Raw genomic sequence first — 22,535 nt, forward strand, 5'->3', positions numbered from 1 at the left:
GTCACAATAACTAGGGGTGTAGCATAATGGCCCAGTAAAACATAGTTATGATGTTCCTCTCTTTTTCTTTCTGGTTAGGAATTAGCTTAGTTGAAGGTGCAGAATGAAGGGATATGGAAAAGTAGAATTGGAAGATGGAGTTATTGGTGCAGGGGTGGTATCATGCAGGTCATGCAGGAGCAATCTTGGAAGGGGCAACAGTGAGTTTTTCTCTGTTTCTTAGAGGTCATATGCAGAATTGGAGGTGTAGGTTTTGTGCTTTTACAGATAGCTTTAATTGGAATTATGCAGATGCTGGCTCCCAAATCTGGTAAGGTGGATGTGTGCGAATGTGAAGCTAGGATGAAGGATGCTATAGGTGCATGCTGAGTTGTTTTCATGCAGAATTGGAAAGTGGCATACAGGGACAGGATATAGCTTCTGAGACCTCTTAATTTTGGCATGTGAAATCTTCAAACCTTGGTGCATTTGATGGATGACGGGAAAGCAAGGTGTCGCTTTTGTTGCTGCACAATAAAAGATGCATATTTGTGCCTACCTACTGCATAATTGATAGATTTTGTTTTTTGGGTAATTTGTTTGGTGTGGAAATCTGTTATTTATTTCTTAGATTGAAAATCTGGACTTTGGCCTTTGTTATTGGTTAATGTAGATTGAATTGGTTTTCCTTTTAAAAGGGTTAAGACACCGTTGAGTGTCTTATTTAATTATATTCATTGATAAAAAAAAAAGTCATCAAACTAGTCTGCAACATTGCTTCATTGACATAGGGAAAGTAGGTTCAGTAATTAAGAATTATGAGGGAATGTCCAGTGTCACAATTTTTTATTACTTAATTCTCTCTGTAATGTATGTATAGAAGTACTTCTAGGTTAACCATGGTTATAGCCATGGATCTTCAAATGAAAATGATGACCTCTTAAACAAGTCTATTGTTATTCATGTGACTATATCAGTGTGTATCTGAAACATCAAATCCTATCTTACCAGTACTGGGTGGGTCTGTTACATGTATCAGTCATTAACAGGTTTTATGAACTATCAAATTTTCAATAAATTTATATAGAACAAAGTCTTTTATTAAATTATTTTTTCATATGGTCTCAAATGTTATTCTACAATTGTAATTGATTTTCTATTTGTTCCATATTATAAAATATTCAAAAAGGTTTTACATTGGCTTTTGGCTGCTGCCTAATTCAGCCCTACTCTTTCTTATCCAGACATGAAATGGGGGAGGATATATGAAGTTTGATAAAAGAAAAAACATACAAATTTTTCCTTGGTCTGAAAAAAATTGAACACAGACCATCATATTTAGAGGCTTTTATTGTTAATCTTGTCACAAATATAAACTCAATGAAAGTACGGTTCTATCCAGTGTTTTAAAATTGGGTTTAAACCAAATTGGTTGAACCGAAAACTGAATTTGTCTGACTCAGAAACTCATTCCACTTGGCTTTGATAATTTTAATAATTAATTATTCCTCTAATTACATAAATTTGTGGAATTCAACCGTGACTAAATGGACCAGTATCTCATTAACCCCATATAACTTGATCAAATTAACTACCTGTCTATTTTTATTTAAAATCATTGAATATATTTTATGAAAATAGTTAATAAAGAATTCTTGTAACATTTTGTTTAAATAGTTATTACACTCATTATTAACTTAGGAGAATACTTATATAGATTATTGTTATATATGATATTATTTTCTTGAAATGATGTATCAATCGTTTTTTGAAGAGATCCTATTTCAATGGATAAATTTTGGATAAACATGCCAAGAAATACACCTAGATATATGTAAGACTTGGTAGATTTTTGGACTAAGCATTTGCTAATAATTATGTGAGGGGAAAGATAATATGTCCATGTCAGAAGTACAAATTTAACAAATGGCAGTGTCGTGAAGTAGTGTATGAGCATTTTATTGTTAAACATTTTTCAAGTGGATATAAAGTCTGGCTTCTACATGGGGAGAGAATTGGAATAAATTTGACAAATGAAGCACATGCAATGCCGCAAGAAGATAATGAAAGAATTGATGTTACTAATCTGATGTGTGATATGTTTAATGATGCATTTGGGCATCATCAATGTAGCAATGACATGGTGAATGATAGGGAAACGGGTGCACAGTCAAGCCATACTGTGAATATTGGAGATTTTTTTTAGTTAATGCAAGATGGTCAAGAGAGTTTATATGAAGGGTGTGATAAATATTCTAAACTTTCTTTCTTGATCAAGTTGTAACACGTCAAATGTCTATGCAAAATAAGTGACAATGCAATGTCCATGATAATAGAGTTGTTAGTAGATGCCTTTGAACATGCTAAAATTATGCACTCATGAGGCAAAGAAAACCATTAACAGGCTTGGTCTTCATTACACCAAAATTGATGCTTGTTCGAATGATTGCATGTTATACTTAGGAGAACACGCAAATAGGGATTTTTGTAAGAAATGTAAAACATCTAGATGGAAGGCAAAAGAAAAAAAAGTACAATTGATTGTGTTACTGGTAACAAAGGAAAAAAGATTCCTGCAAAGGTTTTAAGGTATTTATTTCCCTTTGAAGCCACGCTTACAGTGGATGTTTATGTCTTCTAAAATAGTTGAGCATATGTGATGACATGCATGGGGAAGTACAGATGAAGGCATATTAAGGCATCCAAGAGATTCTGAAACATGGAAGACATTTGACTTTAAATATACTCAATTTTCCTCAGACCCTAGAAATGTGCGACTTGGTTTGGCTATTGATGGGTTTAATCTATATGGAAATTTAAGCACTAGTCATAGTATTTGGCCAATTGTACACAACCTTCCTCCTTGGATGTGTGTGAAACAAAGTGCATTCATTCTCTCTATGATCATTCCTGGAAAGCGAGCTCCAGAAAATGATATTAATGTGTTGTTTTTTATGAAACTAACAATGTACAACAAGGTCTAATGAAGCTTAGTGCAGAAGAAGATGAACATAATAAAATCAACCGGTTGATTCTGCGAAACAACCATTGAAAATCTGCAACAGTGTGAGCTTCCTAAAGAGTGGAGGATCCCCAGAGATCTCTCAGTAGAAAACATCATTGGGAAAATTAATAGAGGTGTATCTACAAGAAGGACATTAGCAAACTTTTGCAACCATACGGCTTTTGTCTTCAAATTTGAACCCAAATCAATCAATGAAGCACTCAAGGATGAACATTGGATAACTGTTATGGATGAGGAACTTAACTAATTCGTAAGGAATGATGTGTGGTTTCTGGTTCCTGGAATAGATAAGATGAATGTCATTGGAACAAAATGGGTATTCAGAAACAAGTCAAATGATACAGGGGTAATCACAAGGAACAGAGCAAGACTTGTTGCAAAAGGGTACAACCAAGAAGAAGGAAAAAAATATGAAGAAACTTTCGCACCAGTGGCAAGATTAGAGGTTGTGAGACTATTGTTGGCCTTTTCCTGCATGAATGGTTTCAAATTGTTCCCGATGGACGTGAAGAGTGCTTTCCTAAATGGGATTGTAAATGAGGAAATCTTTGTATTACAACCACCCGGGTTTGAAGACCATCTATATCCCAATCATGTATATAAATTAAAAAAAGCTTTGTAAGGTCTCAAGCAAGCGCCTAGACAGTTGTATGAAAGATTAAGTAACTTTCTTATGTCTCACAACTATGAAAGAGGGAAGATTGACAAAACCCTTTTTATTCAAAAGTCAAATTTTGTTGTCATCCTAGTACAAATATATGTTGATGATATTATTTTTGGATCAACTAATGATAGGTTGTGTGAGGAGTTTGTGACAACGATGCAGGGGGAGTTCAAGATGTCGATGATGGGGGAAATCTCCTTCTTTCTTGGACTTCAAGTCAAACAATCCAAAGATGGTCTCTTCTTAAATCAATCAAAGTATTGCAAGAAGATACTCAAACGATTCGAAATGGAGAATTGCAAAGAAGCATCAATACCAATGCCTACCAACTATTATATGGATGCTAATGCAGCTGGAATTTTTGTGGATCAAACAAAATATAGAGGGCTAATAGGATCCTTGTTTTATCTTACAGCTAGCAGGCCAAACATAATGTTTGTTGTGTGCCTTTGCGCTAGATTCCAGTCAAATCCAAAGGAATCACATTTCAAGGCTGCTAAAAGGATTCTAAAATACTTGAAAGAAACATCTACGGTTGGGTTATGGTATCCCTCTCATTCCCATATACAACTTGTTGGATATTCTGGTTCTGACTTTGCAAGTTGCAAGCTAGATAGGAAGTGTACTAGTGGAACCTATCATCTTCTAGGCTCAAGTTTGATATCATGGCATAGCAAGAAGCAAGCATGTGTAGCTCTTTGCACCGTTGAAGTAGAGTACATAGCTGCAGGGAGTTGTCGTGCTCAGATTTTGTGGATCAAGCAACAGTTAGAAGACATTGGGTTAAAAGTAAGCAAGGTTCCTTTATTTTGTGACAGTACAAGTGTAATCAACCTCACAAAGAATCAAGTTCAGTACTCTAGAACCAAACACATTGAGATTCGGCATCACATTATTCGTGATCATGTATCTAATGGTGATTGTGAGGTACAACTTATTGCCACTGAAAGACAGCTTGCAGACATCTTCACCAAACCTCTATCAAAGGATAGGTTTTTCTCATTAAGGAATGAGTTAGGAATCATTGATTCACAAACTCTACCTTGATTTATGTTGTTTTTATCCTTCTTTCACTCTATTTGTGAAGACAAATAAGGGGAGAAGTGGTTTGGGTTGTAATGTTCTTATTTCTAAACCTATTTTGCTTGAACATTGCCTTAACTATTTTTAAGCTACTGCTATAACTCTTAATTTTACTGGTTATTCCTGTGATTTAATCGATTGTTTTTCTGTTGCTTCACCTATGCATGTGTTGTTGGTTTTCACACTAATTTGGTTGATCTTCCCTTTTGGAAATCACTTAGTGGAAACTAGTTTGTGGTGCTTGATTAATCTGGAATACATTATATTGTGTTTCTGCATTTGTTTGTGATTGCAGGTTGTGCCAAATTCTAAATAGAACATTCCAAAGCATCCCAGGGATTTGTCTTCATAAAAAAGGGAGAGAATGTAGAAAATGAAGCTTTGATGCCTTCAAATCTATGAAGAAAGCTTGATGCATGTGCTGCTGTGTTTGGGGTTTAGTTTTAGGTTTTTTAGAATTTGTAAAGTTCATTCTTAAACCAATGCACAATTGAATCAATCTGTTTTGAAAAAGAAAAGTGTTTTTCTAAGCCAAGTGAAAAACAACCGTTTGATTTCTCGGTTTAGTCGGTTGTTTTACGCCCAGCTTGTTTGAGGGTTTTCAAAATTGTTTTTGACTTGGTTGACTAACTTTCAAAATCAATCCAATCGGTTAAAATGACATTTCAACCGGTTGATTTTTTATTTTCTTAATAGCTTTTCAAAAACCTGTTAAATCTGTTTTCAGTTTATTTGAATCTGTTTTAGCTTGTGTTTAACTTCCTAAAATGGCCAGATTGAAGAGCTATAAAACTGGTTACCCTTCATATTTGAAAACACACAAAAAGTGAGATTAAGAAACATTTTGAGGAAGATTTGATTCCAGCTTTGCTAGATTGCTTAAGGCTGTGCAATTGGTTCAAGAAGTGAATTAGGAACTCTGTGATTTCCTGTACACCAGGTGTAATCTGTTCCTTCTATTCTTGTAATTGTTTTTCATTTTGTATACTTGTAAAACATTGAATCTGTAAGGTCAGAGGTTGTTCTGACTGTGATTGTGTGAAAAGGCGAAGAGGGTCTGTGTTCTTGTGGGATCAAGATCACCTCTTTGTACTGTTGTGTGATTGTAATCTGTTGTTGGTTACTTAGTGAATACCTAGTGGTTTTCTGGAGACTGGATGTAGCTCTAGTAAGGAGTGAACCAGTATAATTGATTGTGTGATCTTCTCTTTCCCTCACTCATTTAAAATCTGATTGAATTGTGATTTTAACACTGCTACCATAAACAATCGGTTAAAACGTAATTTTAACAAGTTGTTTTTCTGATAGTTGGTTTAATAGTTATGTTTTCTAGGCTGATCTGATTCGTTTATCTGTAAATCAATATCAATCTTCATTCTTAACATATATTTGCGAAAAACGCCCCTTAAACAATTCAACCCCCCCCCCTCCCCCTCTTGTTAAGGCCATTAATTCTTACACATTCAAGTTTTGATCCAAAAATTTGTTTTCATGACCGATAAACTACCTTTTGGGGAATGTGCATCTATTAATAGACCACCTATGTTTTGTGGTGTGAATTACCATTTCTGGAAGGTAATGAGGAAAATCTTTGTAGAATCAATTGATAAAGGAATTTAGGATGCAATTAAAAATGGTCATTTTATTCCTATGCTTGCAAATGATAAAGTGATTTATGAAAACCTTGGTCTCAATGGACTGAGCATGCATGCAAAAAGGCTCAATATGATTGTATTATGATGTGATTTGATTTTAGGATTGTTCATTTGTATGGTGACACTTTACTTAGATTTGGATTTTAAGACAATTATAAGTGAGAACCTAAGGAGAATTCCCACTGGAAATTAACTTAACCAAGTGGTTAAGTAGATGTGAAGGTTCATTTCACAAAGGAAAAACACAATTCAAAGGTGAGGATGATGACAATTATGGTGCGGAAATTTAACAAATACTAGGTGAGCAAGAGTATGGACCGAATTGAAAGACAAAGAAGCAAAAACAATTAACAAGACTAGAAAACCGAATTAACACAATTAAGATGGAGTGGATTAATGGAAGAGAATATGAAAGAAGAACTTATGGAAGTGAAGCTATGATGAAACACGCCACTTGATGGGATGGAATCACCAAGATGAGTGCATGGGAGGCCACCACTTGAGAGATCATTTTTCACAAGATCAATTTAGGAGGAGGTTCACTCACTCACAAATCACACAAAAATTGTGCAAAATTTCTTTACTGTAATTTCAACTGGTGAATACATGAGGTAGGCCTCCCTATTTATAGATTTAGGAGCCTTGGAGAGCAAGCGTAAAGGGTAGAATGGGAAAGGGAGAAGTAGTACGATTTTAAGGTTTGACTTTGGTCAAAATTGCACCATCCTACACATTCTAGAAACTAGGTTTTCCTTCTACCCTAATGGACTTCTTATGAGCCCATTCTTATGTCTTCAACTCCTAATTATGCTATTTAAACCTACTCTATGGAAATTACAAATAAAGAGACCAAATGATGCTCAGCTCCCATATTTTGTGCTCTGCTCCTTGTAATCCTCTGAGGTATGGGTGTTGAGATCATTGTTTGGGCTTGGTCTTCATCATGGGTAGGCGCCCTCTCTCCTTGGGTTTCATCATATTGCATAGAACATTGTTACATCTGCATTAAGTACTGATGAGTTTTTCAAGGTGTCTCAATGTGAATCAGCAAAGGAAATGTGGGATACTCTAGAAGTCACTCATGAAGGAACAAATGACGTGAAGAGAGCAAGGAAGCATGCTTTAATCCAAGAATATGAGATGTTTAGGATGCAGAAAGGGGAGACAATTGCTGAGGTATAAAAGAGTTTTACCCATATTGTCAACCACCTTGTGATTCTTGGGAAGATGTTTGAAAAAGAGGAACTCGACATCAAAATCCTCAAGTGCCTAGATAAATCTTGGCAGCCCAAGGTCACTGCTATCTCTGAGTCTAAGGTATAATATCAAGAAACTCAATGATTTTAACTCTAACAAATATACCTGCTTTGGTTGTGGTGAATAGGGACACATTAAAGTTGATTGCCCCAATAATGAGAACAAAGAAAGAGCACCAAGCAAGAAAGGTGAAAAGAAAGGCAAAGCTAAGAAAACCTACATTGCTTGGGAAGATAATGAAGTTTCTTCCTCTAGTTCATCTTCAGGAGGTGAAGAAGCTAATCTTTGCCTAATTGCCAGGGGAGAATTTGTCATGAGCATGTTGATCAAGGATGATCTTGAAGCTTTGATGTCTCCAAATCCATGGTGTTTGATGGAAGGTTGAAGTTGTTGCTTGTGTGGGTGGGATCTGGTAGATTTATGTGTAATCCACTCTTTGTTTGAATCTAAAACTGTTTGAAATCAAAACCCTTTTGAAAAAGACTGTTTTATAAAGAAGTGGAAAAACAACCAGTTGTTTTATCGTTTCAATCGGTTGTTTGACACTTAGTGGTTTCTGAAAAGGGTTTGAAGTTGTTTGACTTGGTTGACTTTGCTGTCAAACCAATTCAATCGGTTGTTTCGAAAATTCAACCGATTGTTTTTTGAAAAACCCATAACAAAATTTGTGTTAAGTTTACAAATCAGCTTTAAATGTTTTCTAACTGAATAAGCTCCTACTTTAAATGTTTTTAACAAACCTTTGGAGTATTTAAAAAGGTTGTTAGACGCTTCTAATAAGAGAGAACAATTTAGACATTTATGAAAGTGTGAAAATAGATTTGAGTTTTCAAGATTTGCATTCAAGCTTTTGGGTTTTCTCAAAGAAGTGGAATATGATTGTTGTAATCTTTTGATTTGATCTTCATCAGGTGTAATCCTTTTTGTATCTCTTGTATTTATGAATATTGTTGTGTAAGTGCAGAATTAGAGGGTGTTCTAATTTCTGTGGTGATTGTGTGCCAAAGGAAGTGTGTGACTTGAGGTGTTCAAGGTCACTTCTTTGATGGTGTGTTTGTAATCTAGATTTTGATTGCATAGTAGATACCCAGTGGTTTATGGGGACTGGATGTATTTCTTGGAATAAGAGTGAACCAGTATAAATTGCTTATGTGATTTTTTCTTGCCCTGAACTCATTTAAATTCTGCTTTTAAGTTGTTTTTAACTCTGCTGATAAAAACAACCGGTTAAATCGCAAAAAAAAACCTGTTGATTTTCTGATAATCAACTTAAACAGTTTTGTTTGATTGCTTTCTGGATTTCTGTAGCTATGATTCTGCATTGAACTTCATTATACCTTCAAAGTTTGCGAAAATCTTTCATAAACAATTCACCCCCTCTTGTTTAAGGTCATATATTCTAACATAGTAGTGTAAGTTCTAACATTTCAATTAACTTTGAAAACTATAGCCAACTTTTTTATGCTTTCAAAGAAACTCGTGAAAAAGCAAATAGATTGGCTCTTTTGCACAATTGATTTTAAGGCTTGAATAATTGGTTGGAATTGATTTTGAAAATTTGAAATTGATTTACAAAAACTCTTCTGGCAAGTGTGATTCAAGTGTTTGTGAAAATTGTGAATCTCTTGAAAAGAAGGTTCACTATCTTGTGAAAATTGTGGATAAGCTTTCAAAAGGAAAATCAAACTTTGAGACTGCTCTGGCATCTCAAAATTGTGTTTTTGAAATATTTGGATTGGGTTTTAATCCATAGAGCAAGAAAAGTGGTGTTTCCTAGCCTTATTCAACCATCTGGCAAAAACAACCGATTGAAAAGTCGAAACAACCAGTTCTTTCATGCTTTTACTTATGAAAAAAGGGGCATGTTCTCGTCAGTTGACTCAGCCGTTGTTGACTTCAAAGGCAGATGGTGGCTCCTCCTATTTCCTAGTGCTTTTCGCTCTCTCATTGGGTAGATGAGAGTGGTTCCGTTGAAACAGAGGGTGCCATGCTTGTAGTCTTTCCCTGGAAACCCTAACCCTTACGGGCCTTAGCGCCTCTAGGGAACACTTGCTTGTGTCATACCTGAATGTACTATACACACCCCATGCATGATTCTCTCGTGACTTAGGTTTTTCTGGTATATGGGTGTTAACTCATACTATTTGTGGGGCCTAGCTTACGTGGCCCACTATTATTGTCGAACCACCGAGGTCCGATGTCAACATCTGATGTCGACCTCTTTTTCAGCCGATGTCCGAGGTCTGGCCAGTACACAAGCCCCCAGGCTCGAGCTGTAACTTATTTCAGCGAAGAGGCTTAAGTGATCGCCTGTGGCACTGGAGTGATGGGACGTGAACAGTGCACCAAAGTGACATTTCACCATACCTTAGAATTAGTGTACATGTGGCAAGATCAATGACCAGGGCTCATTGCCGCTTCCGCTTCTTCGTATACGTTAAACCCTTCAAACCCCTACGTTCCTTCACTGTTTCATTACTTCTCTTTATCATTTCTCGACCATTTTCTCTCAAAAACGCTCTCTCTTCTTCCTCAACCACTGCGACCCTTTGAACCCTAACTACTAAAAGGTATGTTATTTACCTTATGATCACCCCTGCTTTATGATTTCGATGCTCATGCTATAACTATTTTGGAACTGTTTATGTTTTCTGCACTTTACATTTTACACTTTTGGTTCGCGCATTCTCTGTTTTTCTGGATTTCCTGAGTCACACCATCTTCTTCCTCTAAAACCTTCGTTTTTTCTTCTTCTTTTTCTCCTCTCCTTTCTTAGCTTTTCCTTTTGAGATGGCTAGAACGAAAACTACACCGAACCCACCTCCCTCCATCGACTACAAATCGCTATACCGTTGGGCTCCTGATAACCTTCTGGCAGAAACCTCAAACATCACCTCGTTTAAGGAGGGCGAGTCCAAAGAAAAATTTTGCATCTTCGGGAAGGAGCACGACAGGTTCGTGAAGGTCCTGCCTTGCAAGGAAGGCGTACCTGTGTGCGCTAATGACCATGCGGACCAAACAAAACCCTTCTTCTTCGCGTACTCCACCATCTTTAAAAGTCCCAAGCTTCGTTTTCCATTCACGGGGTTTGAGCGTGCGCTTCTCACCGAGGTCAACGTGGCCCCTGCCTAGCTACATCCCAACAGTTGGGCGTTCGTCAGGGCTTTCTCTATTCTCTGCAGCCACTTTGGCCATATGCCATCAGTGGACCTCTTCATGTACTTCTTCAAAGCGAAGAATCCAGGAAAGAAGTTGTGGGTGAGCTTCAATGGAGTTGCTGGGAGAGTTCTTCTAACTCTCTTTCAGCAGTCATACAAGGGCTTCAAAGGGAAGTTCTTCAAGATATGTTGCAGCAAGTTCGACCCTGCCCTGTTGGACGAATTTCCCCTCTATTGGGTGGAGAAACCATGTCTCAAAATGTCAAGGTGTCTTGAGGACTTGGCCCCACAAGATCGGGAGGTATGCGAGTTCTTCTCCAATTTGGGGGCGGTGTTTAGCACCATGGAGTTGATCAAACTCGAGTACAGCCCCAAGGCTCTCAAAGGCTATATTGGTACCCTCTCTGTTTCTTCTTCATGTGTTACTTTTGACTTGTGTGCTTTGTGGGTTTGGACTCTTATGCATTGTTGTTTTCTTATGCAGGTGTGGTGCTTACTGCTGAGAAGAGGAGGCAGTTAGCTGAGGTGGCCCTCCAACGCAAAGCTACTCCTGGCCCTTTTGATGTCGATGCCTCGGCTCTAGCTTACGCCCCTACTACGGCTACTTCTACCCCCAGGCCCTTCTGCTCCAACCCCTGTAGATCATAGACAGAAGGGGGTAGCTGAGGCCACTACCTCTGAGGATGAGGACATCTGTTCAGGCCTCGTCTTTAAGAGGAAAAGGAAAGTTGATGTTGCGGTTCCAGCGAACTCAGCTTCGGACAACCGCGCCCCCTCCTTTAGGGAAAACCCTCCAAGTTCCTCTTCTCCTCGCGACATCGTGGTACAGGAAGGTGGGGTGGAGAGTGCCTCTGAAGGTGATCATGGCGTGCCTCCTGCTGACCTGCCTGCCTTCCTCCAACGGGCCCTTCAATCCTTCCAAGACCGAGAGAGAATGGAGAGCATGGACGAAGTTCCCTTGCAAGAGCATGTAGCCAAGTGCCTTGGGGACTTCCTTGTTGCCTCTAGCCTTAACCTGACCAAAATGCACTTCAGATCAAGGAGCTCAAACGTCGCGAAACTGCTCTGTATCTGGAGGTCTCAAATCCTCATAAAACTAATAAGGAGACCAAGAAGCTTCTATTCGAGGAGTCCCAGGAAACTCTGAGGGCTCACGCAAAGGTCTTGGCTCTCCGAAATGAGATTATTGGCTTGCAGGAGAAGGTAGAAGAGTCGCAAGCGAAGATGACTAGGCTTGAGGAAAGGTCAAGTCAGCAAGAGAAGCGGCTTGTCCAGCTGGAGGAAGAGCTAGCCCGCAAGGACGAACTCTTCAAAAAGACCAAGGAGGAGCTCACCAATGACGTTGTTGACACCTATGCTGCTGGGTTTGAGGATGCCATGGCATAGGTTGCCTGCACGCACCCTGGGGTGGATCTTTCTCAAACCGGCTTGTCAAAGAAGATTTTTGGTGGGCTGCTGGTCAATGCCAAGGAGTGACTTCTGTTTGTAATTATTTGGTTGTCTGTCAAATAATTGTTATTTGCAAATATATATATATATATATGCTTCTTTTTATATTTGTTTCCTTTTGAACTGCCCCTTTTGTTGTTAGCTGTTTTGCCTGTCTTGCTTAGTCTAACATTGCTTTAGGGCCTTTCTGACTTAGGTAGCACGCTTCTTTACCGCTTGCTTGACCTTAGCCTTTCTTCGTTGTCTTAGGGTAGACACAGTGCTTACCCAAGCTCTTACTTCGCCCTATTCTTTGTTAAACAAAGGTAAGGGAGATGTTGCTCTTGTCCTTGGCTCTTAAGGGCAAGTGAGATCTTTAACTAGGAACCGCACTGTTCTCGACCTTGTCTTAAGACAAGGGAGAGGTTCACTTAACTGGACTCGACCTTTCCACACAGGGGTAAGGGAGATGTATAACTGGGAACCATACTAACCTTGCCTTACAAGACAAAGAAGAGGTTCTTCTTTCTGACCTCGCCCTAGCCGTATAGAGGCAGGGGAGGATTTTAACTGGTGACTGTTCTGTTCTCGACCTTGGCGTTCCCGCACAAGAGGGAGGCTCACTAAGAACCATACTATTCCTAGTCTTTGTGTTTCTAACCCAAGGGAGATGCTTACTTTGCGTACTGACCTCGTCCTTGTCGTATAGAGGCAAGGGAGGATTTAAACTGGGGGAACCATGCTCTTATCGACCTTGGCGTTCCCACTCAAGAGGGAGGCTCGCTAGGAACCATACTATTCCCAATCTTGGTGTTTCTAACCCAAGGGAGAGGTTCATTAACTGACCTCGTCCTCACCGTATAGTGGCAGGGGAGGATTTTAACTGAAGGAACCTTGCTGTCTCGACCTTGGCGTTCCCACGCAAGAGGGAGGCTTACTAGGAACCATACTATTCCTAGTTTTGGTGTTTCTAACCCAAGGGAAAGGTTCACTCTCTGCACTGTACAAAATGTTGGCAAACATATCTCTTTAACTGAATAACTGAAATTTTATTACGTGACCTCGTTAAAAAACCCTTATAAGGGAAAAAGAGTGTCCCCTAAATTGATGTGGAAGGACGAATGGTGCGCTAGGCGGTGGAGCTGTCAGAGTTCGATGTGCAATATGAACCCAGAGGACCTATCAAAGGCCACGTTTATGCTGATTTCGTAGTAGAGCTCTCCTCGGCAGCCACGTACCAAGAGGAAGCAGATTTCAGGTGGATCCTCTCCGTAGATGGATCCTCTAACCAACATGGTAGCAGAGCTGGTGTCATTTTGGAAGGACCAAATGGGTTGCTGATCGAGCAGGCCCTGCGGTTTGCTTTCAAGGCCAGTAACAACCAGGCGGAGTATGAGGCCCTAATAGCTGGAATGTTGCTAGCTAAAGAGATGGGGGCGAAGAGTTTGATGGTGAAGAGTGACTCCCTGTTGGTAACAGGGCAGGTTATAGGAGAGTATCAGGCCAAGGATCCCCAGATGGTCGCATACCTACAGTATGTTCAGATCCTGAAGGAGACTTTCGCGGTGTTCGAGTTAGTAAATGTCCTTCGAAAACAGAATGCTCGAGCTGACTTGCTAGCAAAGCTCGCCAGTTCAGGCAAGGGGGGGAAGGTAGAGGACAGTCATATAGGAGACCTTGAGGACACCTCGAACCACCACAGACGTCACAGTGGAAGTCCAACAGATAAGCACCTCAGAAGGTGTTAAGAGAAGTCACCGGTCGTTGACTCAAGAAACCCTGAAAACACCCAAAATAAGCACATACGCGTTATCAGGTGAACCTGGATCTACTAGATGAGGTCAGGGAAGAAGCAAGAATCAAGGTTGAAGCCTTAAAGAGAAGAGTGGAGTACAAGTACAACTCCAAGCTGAGACCTCGGCAGTTTCAGGTCGCCGACCTGGTCATGCGATAGACCCACCCATACCAGTTAGAAAACAAGTTGTCTCCCAAGTGGATTGGTCCCTTTTGTGTGACAGAGGTCCTTGGGAATGGAGCATAGAGGCTCGAGACCTTAGAAGGTGGAGCAATCCCTCGTAGGAAGAACGCGGTCAACCTTAAGTTTTATTTCAGTTAAGTTATTGCATTGTACACAGTTTTAGGTGACACTCTTTTTGTGGGTGCTCTAATTATTCACGTGTCATGCATGCAGTCTTTCCCTGGAAACCTTAACCCTTACGGGCCTTAGCGCCTCTAGGGAACACTTGCTTGTGCTGTACCCGAATGTACTATACACACCTCATGCATGATCCTCTCGTGACTTAGGTCTTTCTGGTATCTAGGTGTTAACTCATACTATTTGTGGGGCCCAACTTACGTGGCCCACTATTATTGTCGGACCACCGATGTCCGATGTCAACATCTGATGTCGACCTCTTCTCCAGCCGATGTTCAAGGTCTGGCCAGTACAGGTCAATCTGTTATATTCTATAAAATTAGAAAGATTTATGTTCCCAAAGGTATTCTTAAATGGGTTCCTAAGAATTCTATGAATTCTAAGGATACAAATGATTCCATTAAAGCCAATGGACCCAAATTTGTTAGGGGGGACCAAATCTTGCTACTTGATATTGTTTTTGTGTAGGTACTCTTAGAAACCAAAAATCACTGGATTAAAGGATCAAGTCACAAAAGGAATTATCAGAATTAGATTCTGGAGTACAACTCCTAATTGCACACTGATCTTGAGGGTCTTGCAAAATTTATTCTTGACTCATGTACTATGGTTCTGTAATTGAAAACATTCTTCAAAAAAGCTATAAACTTATTCCATTAAATTTTTTTATTTTTGTTCATTGTTGTTAAATAAACTCTATTTTTCATCTTTACACAAAAACATGTGTGTGTAGCATTTTGTATTTTTATCTCTGTGAAAGCTTTTGAATTGTGAAAAATCATAATTGTTATCATAGGAAAATAACTGATTGTTTCCATGAAACAACCGATTGTGTCATCCTTGACACCATTTCATTAAAGTTGTTTTAAATCTCTATGCATTGTTTCAGTTGTTGATTCCTTCCCAAAGCTGTTATGAGTCAAAATTGCTTTTATTATGGCCTTTAACTCAAGTTGTTTGGAAGTTATTTTCATCATTAATGGAATATATTCCATATCTTGAAAATTTAAGAAATTTAATGACTAGTCAAATATGCATGTGTTGGTTCTTTGCATTTTGTTTGAAAGATGACGTGTATCAGTATTCTTTATGAACTAATTTTTTTTTCTTTAAAAAACAATTTTGTTGGCTGCTTTTATAGCTTATATAATTGTGCCTATTTAAGTTGTTTTGTCTCACAGAATCAACCCATTATTTTCTCTGCTCCCATTCTGAAACTGTTGTCTTCTTCTATCTCTCTAAAATTTTCTCCTTGCTCCATGGATTCAACACCTCCTTCCTCCAAAATAATGAAAACCAGTGGAGTGAAAAAGGGTGGGCGCCTTGAAAGCTGGTTTCCTGAAGAAGATGAGAATATTGAAAATACCTACATGAAACAAGTAGAAAGGTTATCAACAATTCGAAGCTCATTTTATTCAATTGGTTAAAAGAGAAAAAATTGTCTAAAGTGAGAGATTTCCTAAAAGAACAACAGCTAAAAAGGTTCCTATAAATGTCTGGAAATATCTATCCAGACCTTGTGAGGTATTCTACACTAATCTTCAAATTGTTGGTGAAACCTCTGCTCACATGTGAAAGGGGTTAATTTAGAGATTACTCGCGAAATTTGGACTGTCATTACTGGACCGAAGTATGTTGGATTGAGGATAAATAAAGGGAATATTGAAGTGGTTGAAGAATTCAACAAAATGAAGTCTATAGAAGCTGTTTGAAGAATCCATAATGCAAAGTAAGAAACTTCTTTGTGGGGGGCTTGAGGCTAAATGAGAGGCTTATGGCTTTCATTGTTACATGGATGTTGACTCCACGAGGAAGCAATCACTCTATGCTGACTAAGGATGGTCTTGTTTTCATTTATTGCATCATGAACAAGGTCAAAATAAATTGGATCCACATCATAAAAGAGCATATGCTGAAATCAATGAGGTTAAGTGATTACCACTACACTTATGCTATCCTTATTTCTAAATTTCTGCATTACTTTGAAGTTGATCTTGAAGAGGAGCAATCTGAAGTGGTGAAAACATCACATGAAGTCAACAATGGCTCCCTTAACAAGATGGGTTTCACCAAAATTGGTGGAAAGTGGGTTAGCAAGGATGGTGATCAAGCTGGATCCTCAAGTGGGGCTCATGCTGAAGATGGTGGAGAAGAGAAAGTTGATATTGTTGTTGCTGGTGGTGATGTTGATGTTGGTTTTCAAGTTGGAGATGATGATGTTGGTTCAAGTGTTGAAATCATGGGGGAACGCATCACCTATATGTCTCCATTTAAAAGATTGATGCTGAGAATGATGGACAATTTTGTTGATGAACAAAGGAGTCATCATGAGTTCTTTGTGGCACGTTTTCATAAACTTGATGAGCAGATTGAAGTTGTTCAAAATCAGCCTTTTGAGCTACAATATGGCAAAGATGATTGAAGTCTTTTAGTACTTTACTTTTGTATGTTGTTTTAATTTATTGAACAATTGTTTTAATCCCTTCTTCTACTCTATTTGTGAAGACAAATAGGGGGAGAATTATCTGGTTTGAATATGGTTTGTATGTTGATGCATATCTATTTAATCTGGTTTAAACTTGTTTGGTATGTTGTTGCAAAAAACTTTGATTGTGCACGTCATTTACATTGGTTTTCACACTGATTTTGTTGGTTTTCTTTATAAAAATCACATGGTGAAAACTTGTTTGTTGGTGCTAGAGGAACCTGAATATAATTGCTCTATGGTACATTCATTTTGCCTATTTTGCAGGTACTTTCAAATTCAAACAGAACAACACAAGCAAACCAAGAATTTGTCTTCATCAAATAGAGGGAGAAAAAGACTATAAAAGAAATAATTATTCTTATGAAAAAGAATGACCACATGATAAAGATAAGGATAGGGCACAAGCTAAAAAAAATGCAAATAATTATGTTTCTCCTTCTAAAAAAGTTAAGATTAAATAAGTCCAATGCATTCAGTGTTTGGAAAAAGGACATTATGCCTCTTAATGTCCTCAAAAGAAAAACTCTTATTTTAAAAGAACAAGACATTCAATTGAGACTTCATCTTCTTCCTCTGATGAAGAAGAAGCCATATCTTCTGAAGAAGAGATTCAACCATTTACAGCTGATTTATTAATCGTTCAAAGACTTCATCAAAGTCGTCCCCTAAAATTAGATCAGTCACAAAGAGAAAAAAATTTCCACACAAGATGTAAGGTTCTTGATAACATTTGTTCTTTAATTGTGGATAGTGGTTCTTGTTGCAACTGTAGTAGTTATAGGTTAGTTCAAAAATTATCTCTTAAACGTATTCACACCCAGCATCATACAAGTTATACTGGATTAATTAAGATGATGGTGTAGCTGTCAACCACTAAGCAAGTGTGCAAATTCACAAAGGCAATTACTAAGAAAACATTTTATGTGATATTATTCATATGGAAATTGGACACACTATACTTGATCGACCTTCAATACTTTCCATGAAGGCCATTCAAATAAAATCACTTTTACATTTGGAGGCCATAAATTTAGTTCATGCCCTCTTACACCTAAGAAGGTACAAAAGGATGAAATAAAACTCAAAACAAAAAATAGAGAGTGAAAAGAAAACCAGTAAAAATATCATAAAACATTAGAAGACCAAAACCCTAAACCTTATAAACCTCTTTGTTTAATCACTCCATCTTTGGACAAAGGTATTTCTTCTTAAAATTCTTCTTCTATTGTTTATATTTTTTTCTTCAAAAACAAAAGAAACTACACATTTCTTATCTTTTAACGAAATATTTTTGTTTCCTTACTTTGTTTTTTTCTTATTCAGGTGGAACCATGAACCTGGTGGATGTCGACTACGGTGTTTTCAAATAAGGCGACACCCACAGCCGGATCAGATGACATGTCTTTTTTGAAGGGTGGAGACTGGTGGAGGACCATCCATAAGTTCCAAGTCACCAAGATATAGGACTAAGAGAAAAAGAATGTACATTATAAATATTTGTCTTAGTCTGTACAAAGTAGAATAACTATTTTAGATCTTGTATTTATGGACAATTTTCTAGAGTATAATTATTTTAGTCACTTGACATATGTAAAAAGGGGTTTCTAGAGAACAAGAGAATAAATTATTCACGACACCTCCATTAGTTAGAAGCTCCAAAAGCTCATCATGGGTTAGCAAGACTAACCAAGGTTAAGGTAGCTTAAACCTTAAGCTACCTTGATAAGTGTCATAATTATGTAATATTACATATAAAAAGATAGACACTTATGGATTTTAATTGATAAAATAGTTATAATTCAACCCCTAATATAGGAATTTAAACCAGTTTACATATTTTGTGATTATAAGATGAATAAAAACAATTTATTCTAAAATTTGTGTTAATTTCAAGATTCTGGGGAAAATGGAGATAAAAAGGCTAAAGGAGAATAGACAAGATGAAAAAGAAAAGTTGGAACGTTGGAAAACTCGGCCAAACTTGCCCAAGCAAGATCACTCCAGAGGAAATCGCCCAAGACTTGCCCAAGGCTTGGCCATTCAAGTTCATTCTAGTGAAGTTGGGCTTTTTCTCGTCAAACTCGCTTAAGCAAGTAATATCTTGCTTAAGCGAGATGTCACTTAACCCAAGACCAACTAGGTTAAATAGAAGTTGTGAGGCATAACCTTAGAAATCATTAGGAGAATAGAGAGAGATAGAAAACCATAGAGGAGGCAATCATCAAGAAGAAACATTCTGGATCTTCTTTTCTTGTTTTCCATGCTTGTAATGGCCAACATGAGTGAGTAATTTTCTTCTCTTTGGGATTGAGAGTAATCTATTCAAACTCTTATATATTGAAGTGATATTTATCTATAATATTTAGTTCTTGATTGATGATTGATATTATCATTTTATTCTCAAAGCTTGAATCATTTATGATTTTGATCCTTAGATTTGACTGGAAAGTACTTCTAAGCATCTGACCTAAATGATAATGTTTAACATATTTAAATGCGAGGAATAGATTGGAAATTTTAATTATTTTATAACATTTGTTCGTAATGATAAGGAGTTTTTATAAGGAGGGGAGCCTGACGAAGGATCATCCAAACCATCATATTCAAGAATAAAGACAAAACAACTGTCTGTATAAATAGTAGAATACTATTGTATAAAACCTATATTTTGAACTAATTTTAAGAGTAATTTGTAAATAAATCAAAGACACTCTAGAAACCCTCACTTGTCATACAAGCAAGAGTCTATAGAGCATCTTAAGAGGACCTACACGATACTTTCTTAAGCCACTAAACCTCACTATACTTATAGTTAAGCTTGCTTAACTAGAGTTATGGTAGCTTAAGGAGCAAACTACCTTCATCATATTCATCTATAAATAGATCAAATGAACACCATGTATTCCAATTTGCATTAATTGAATGAAGTATTCATAATTGAAACTCTTTATCTCCCAAATCTCCTTTTGCTAAAGAGTCTTCTAGGCTTAGTGAAAACCCTAAAAAAAGTTGGTCACACCTCTTTCTTCTTCCTAGCACCTATATCACCCTTAAACCTCACCAATTCCCTATCATTTTTGGTGCAAACCTTCGCTGTCACTCCATGAGTTCACCAATCTACATGCTTGGATTGCATCAGACCATCTAATAGATGTAATACTGCAAGATTGTCTAACAAATTTAATCTCAATAGATCATCTAGTGTGTTTAACCTCTCGTAGATGAATTTTTTTTTTCTTCCTTTTCTTAATCATTTCATTTTATTCAACATGAAGACGTGAAAACATGTCTTTTACTGATGTAGAACTCTCAAATTTTCCTAAGTAAGAGGATTCGAGATTGAATAAATAATACTACTTTAGCTTTTCTAGATCAAGAATTCGAGCTTTCATGACTCTGAGACTTAATCCTAGCTTCATTTGGTGCATGTTGAATATGTCAAAAGAGGGTTGATTCACAAGTACCTATCCTTTTAAGACTATATCTTAATGAGTTGAATTGTCTAGATTTTTTTAGAACTTGTGGTAGACGCCTTGCTACCAAAAGATTCTATTAAGAAGTGTAACATATTGAATCTTTCTTGTGTCGCCCTTCTGGCTTGAATGATCCTCAAAAAGTTAAGATAATTAAATGGTATATATCAGCCAACATGTGGTATATCACAAACTTCTTATACTCAATTACATTGTCATTTGAACCCACCTTTTGTAGAAAAGACTTGTTGTAAATCTTGGCTTTTAACGTAATTTTTCTAAAACAAATCAAGCTCTTTTTGCATAGTTTTTACATAACTTTAATCATCTAATTCTTCACTAGCACTTTTTGTCCTGATTTTAGAAATCAATGCAAATTGATCTTTGTAAGAAGATCTTGTTCTTACAGTTTTTTTTATTACCTATAATGGCATTTGTTGGATGATTCTTTACTAGTTGTGAGTTACGACCAATTGGTTATTTTTCCAAAATTAGACCTTTTACCAAATCTTCATAAGCATTATGCTTATTTTTGTCTTTGCAGTTGTTTTTGCAATTTGCAAAAGAATCATCTAGCTCTGACAATTCCTTATCAAACTTAAACTTATGGTCATTAAATATCACATGACTGGCTTTTTCAATGATGACGTTATAAAGTTATAGACTTTATAGGTCTTAAATGTTTCAAAATATTCAAACAAGATTAATTTACCACTTTTAGAATTAAACTTTTTCACTCTCCTTAGTGTTAAGAATGAAACGTTGAATTCCGAAACAATGAAAATAAGAAATGTTCGATTTCCTGTCGTTACACAATTCATAGCGAGTCTTTTTGTCAAAGTCTAATGTAAATTTAATTTTTGTAAATAGCAAATCCTATTAACGACTTTTGCATAAAAGTATTTAGGTGAAGAGTTTGCACTATACATCATTCAAGTAATTTCTTCTAAAAATCTATTTTTCCTTTTCCCTACATCATTCTTCTGAGTTCCCTACATCATTCTTCTGATGTGTGTTTAGAGTTGAAAATCTTATCCTTAGAGTTCAAGAATTTTATCCAATTCCATCTAAAATAATCATCTACCATTACTAGATTTTATTTTGTGCCACTTATAGACGTAATCTTAGTGAGACTAAACAAGTCCAAGAAAATAAGGTAAGAGGTCTTCACTTAAAAACTGTATTAATACTTTTAAAAGAAATTTCAACCTAATTGCTTTATATTGTGCCTCACAAAGAAGATTGGTTTTTAATAACATCACTAGCAAACCCCCTTGAAAAGGTTATGTTTTTGTTTTGCAATTTTGGGAGTATCAAACTCGCATCGTCCACACTTTCTTTCTCAAATCCAATGATTTTATTTGACAGTTATGAAGTATGAGACTTTTTTAGTAGTAAATAATTAAGTCTAATTAATCACTTAAACGTGATATTATTAGTTAATATCAAAATCGTCGACATCTTAAGCAATTTTTTACATATTAGTTAATGTCAATCATGTAGAAATTACCTTATCCATTAATAGAAATAATTGAGTCTCATTAGTCTTTTTCAAAAGCAATGTGACTATTTACAAGTACACATTAGTCTTTCTGTAAAAAGCAATGTCACAATCATTATCACATAAGACTCGTCAAATACCTTCATGTAGTGCAACTAGAGCTTGAAAGTAAGATGTTTTATTGATCTTTTAGATTTGATATTATTAGTTAAAATCGAAGTCATGACATACAATCAATCTTCTAATCCTTCATTCCCCATATGTTTCTTGTATTCTACATCTTCAATGCATCCCCCTTCTCTTTCTTATCCATATTCACCAAATATTTTTAAATTATTAAATACTATTTTATAAATTTAATAATTAAAACTTTAAATAAATAAATTTCAATTACATTACTCAAACAAAATATTTAAAAATTAATACAAGTTGAAATTAAAATAATTCAAATTCAATACAAAATTTTTGATAATTTATTACTGAAGTTAATCCTAAGTTAAGCAATTCAACAAACTAATTCATTGTTACATATACTAAAGTTAACTTACAATTATTTCCTTCTATTTTTCACATTATAAAAAATAACTCTTACAAACATATCATTAGTTTGTCTTAGTTTATTTACTAGTTCACACTAGATCTTGATAAATTATCCACTAGTACTGTAAA

The sequence above is a fragment of the Phaseolus vulgaris genome, chromosome 8, assembly GCF_000499845.2.
Source record: "Phaseolus vulgaris cultivar G19833 chromosome 8, P. vulgaris v2.0, whole genome shotgun sequence".
Lineage (NCBI taxonomy): Eukaryota > Viridiplantae > Streptophyta > Magnoliopsida > Fabales > Fabaceae > Phaseolus > Phaseolus vulgaris.